The following is a 3,771-nucleotide window of genomic DNA, read 5'->3' on the forward strand; positions in this document are numbered from 1 at the left end:
GCGTTAAAAAAAGAAACTTTGGGAATTAAAAGAGTAAAAGTGAAGTAAATCTGGAAAAAGGTTATTCATGACGTGAGACTTAAAGGATTCACGACGTGAATCGTTGGTTCTAGAAGATATGTACGCGGGTGAAGGAATCCTTGACAGACACGGTTATCTACAACTCACGACGTGAATTGTTTACTATTCACTACGTGAATTTATGGATATCAGCAACTATATAAATCCTTGACCAGTACGAATAGAGGCACCTTTTGGCAGAAGAAAGGAATTCCAGAGGACGATTTGGAGCAAAAGAAAGGTTCTAGAAGAGGGTTTTCAACACCAAAAGGAGTAAAGGTTTATATTTTAGTTCAATAAGAACATGTCTTTCATTATTAGCTGTGTTGGTTTAGTTGCTATGATGAGCAGCTGAATCTAGCTACTCTTGTTTAGCTAGATGAAGCTTTAAACTTATGAATAGTTATATGTTTATGGATTAAGTTTAGTTGGTAAAAATTGCTTGTGTTTGATTCGTATAACCTAGCATGCTACTGTTTGTTTATCTAATTGCTTGATTGCATGTTCTGTGTAGCTTAGTGACCATTAAACTGCATGAACTTGTTTACCTAATGGTTTAGTGAACATTGAATTGTTAGAGTTAGGATTGACCAATCTTAGTTAGTAATTAGAATAAATAAGCTTAGCTGTGCTAGAGAACGTGTATTGTGATCATAATTGCGTTTATATAACAAATCTTACATAGCATATTTACATTCATAATTAGCTATGTGTTGATTATGTGTGAACATACATGGTTTAACATGAATTAGTTAATTATTGGTAAGTTAGAACTAAATTACTAATACAACTAAAAACCAGCTTAATAATCCATAATCATTAGCTAGCCATAAGAGAGAAATGGATTCAAACTAAACAAGAGTGTGTGTTTCTAATTATTGAATTTGAATTTAAGTTCATCTGATCTTGTAAAATCAGGTAAAACCCCCCTTTAAACTTGTTAAAAATTAGGTTAATTTAATAGTAAGTAAATTAATCAGTAACACCGTTCCCTGTGATCGACACCCGACTTACCCAAGCTATACTGTAATCTGACTAGGTACACTGCCTATAAGTGCGTAGTTAGTTAAGTTCGTTAGGTTATAAATATTAAAATTAGTGAGTACTTTTGTGCACATCAAGTTTTTGGCGTCGTTGCCGGGGAACGGTTTAGATTATTAGTTTATTTAGTTGCATTAGATTAATCGCCCCTTTTTGTGGAATAAAATCTGCAAAAAGGTTAATTGGTTATTTATTTTTGCTAGCTTAGCTTAGTTTATTTTTTTCTATTTCTGTCACAGAGTTCACGACGTGAGTTTTAATAAACTCACGACGTGAAAGCTGAGATTTCAGTTTTTTATTTTTCTTATTTTAGTCCAGTTTTACGTTTTTAGTTTAGCAAATTGCAGGAGTTCATGACCAGCGGCTCAAACACGCCCTTGGTGCCACCACTTGAAGATCCCGAGTCTGCAATTCACAAGAAAAAGACGCCCTTGCAAGAATTGAAGTCGGATTTTTCAAGGAAGTCAGGAAAGACAGGAGATTCAGGTTCATCCGCGAGGCACAAGAGCAATATTGAGCACTTGGATCAGACACCCGTCCAAACCGAGTCCGAATACGATACTGAGCCGGAATTTGAAGAACACACGAGCAAACCCGAGAACGAGCCAAGGAACGAGATGGCAGCGATTGAAGAAATGTCCATGGGAGCTTACAAGAAGCGGATCCGAGAAGATGTGGGTCCAAGTTTAGTCCAACCCGCAATACCTGCCACTACCACATTCAAGCTGAAGGGACACATATTGACCGCACTGAAGGACATCCCATTTTTCGGGAAAGATCATGAGGATGCTTTTAAGCATCTAGATGAAGTCAACGACATTGCGGATTACTTCAATGTCCCTAATGTCAATAGAAACACAGTCTTGCTTAGGATGCTTCCCATCACTTTCAAGGGAGCTGCTAAAGAGTGGTTGAAAGCACTTCCACCGGGTACAATCACCACTTGGGCTCAAATGCGTGAGCAATTCCTGGACCAATTTTGCCCGCCATCCAAGATAGCCAAACTCAAGAAGGCAATAGCCAACTTTGAGCAACAGCCGGGGGAGTCACTATACGAAGCATGGGAGCGATACAAGGGCTTGCTCAGAAATTGCCCTCAACATGACCTAAATGTGCAGCAAGAGATGTCAATATTTTATGACGGGGTCAATGTGATGACAAGACAACTCCTTGATTCTCAAGGACCTTTGACAAAGAAAAATCCAAGGGAGGTCAAGGATCTAATTGAAGAATTCGCGAAGCATTCTCGCGAATACCACAATCCGAGGCAAGAAGGAATCAAAGGCGGAGTAGGGGCCCAAACTGAAGAAATAGCAGCGGTCATGGCCATGCTGAATAATATGGACCGCAGGATAACACAGATGGACCAATCGATACATGCCATAAGAGTGGGTTGCGAGAGATGCAGTGGTCCACACTTGACAAAGGACTGCAATGCAGATGAATATGGGAACAGAAAGGTTCAAGTGTGCTACTTTGGTGGGGATAAGTTTGATGAGGACTAGAGGAAACCAAAGAAGGAGTGGCTGCCATATGAGGAGTATAAGAAGCAAAAAGAAGAGAAGTATAGGCAGACAGGTCGAGGCCTTTATCAAAAGGAGCAACCACCAGCCGAGAAGAAACCCGACCTAGAGACCATTTTAATGAAGTTTATGGAAGCTTCTGAAAAGAGACACGATGCCACTGATTCTGCCATTCTGGAACAACAAACTTTGATAAAGAATCAGCAAGCCTCCATCCATAACCTTGAAGTACAATTTGGTCAACTAGCCACTCTAGTTCATGAGAAGTTATCCCCGAAAAATACCGAAACGAAGACCCAATCTCATGTAATGGCCATAGACACCAAGGAAGAAGCCATCTCGGAGTTCCTGGAAGCATTGGAAGAAGAACCACAGAAGCCCGATCAAAAGATGAAGAAAATCAAGCTCGAAAATCATGAAGTTGCTGAGTTCCAGCATTCACGACGTGAACCTTATATGTTCACGACGTGGCCCCATCATGAACAGCAAAATTCTGCAGTTAGTTCGGTTTATCAGCCGCCCTTGCCTTTTCCTTCCCAAGCTACCCTTAGTCCACTGGAGAGAGAGCATAGAGAGTTTGTCAAGCATGTGAAGGGAATCCCGATCAATACTCCCTTTGTCGAGTCCTTATCCAAAACTCCCGAGCATAAAAAATTACTGCAAGACTTGATAGACACTCGAAGACAATTAAAGAAGTAGTCTACAGTGATTCTAAGTGAACAAACTTCAAAATCTGTGTTAGGAGAAACACCAGAAAAGATGGGGGATCCTGGACGCCTCACTCTACCGTGTGAGTTTGGTAATAAATTGAAGGTTAATGCTTTAGCCGATTCTGGGGCTATCATTAATTTGATGCCTTTTTCATTTTATCAAAAATTAGAGATACAGAAGATGAAGGCTACAAGAATGAAGATTCACATGGCGAATCGTTCGGTGACACAACCCCGCGGCATAGTGGAGGATATTTTGGTGAAAATTGGAAAATTTGTTTTTCCAATAGACTTTGTAGTCTTAGACATGAAAGAAGATCCCGATGTTCCAATTATCCTTGGTCGGCCATTGCTTAACACTGCTGGAGCTCTTGTTGATATCCGCGAGTCTAAGCTCACCTTGAGAGTTGGAGATGAAAAAGAAGTTTTTGGGATAG

At 40.1% G+C, this 3,771-nt stretch overlaps 1 non-coding gene across 1 annotated transcript; it reads right to left on the reverse strand.

Annotated features, from left to right (window-relative positions):
• Nucleotides 1-2,102: 2,102 nt before the first annotated feature.
• Nucleotides 2,103-2,209, reverse strand: LOC111908523 (small nucleolar RNA R71). Its single transcript, XR_002855894.2, has one exon. It is a non-coding gene; the product is annotated as a small nucleolar RNA R71 (small nucleolar RNA).
• Between the last annotated feature and the right edge of the window lie 1,562 nt (nt 2,210-3,771).

The sequence above is a fragment of the Lactuca sativa genome, chromosome 8, assembly GCF_002870075.4.
Source record: "Lactuca sativa cultivar Salinas chromosome 8, Lsat_Salinas_v11, whole genome shotgun sequence".
NCBI lineage: Eukaryota > Viridiplantae > Streptophyta > Magnoliopsida > Asterales > Asteraceae > Lactuca > Lactuca sativa.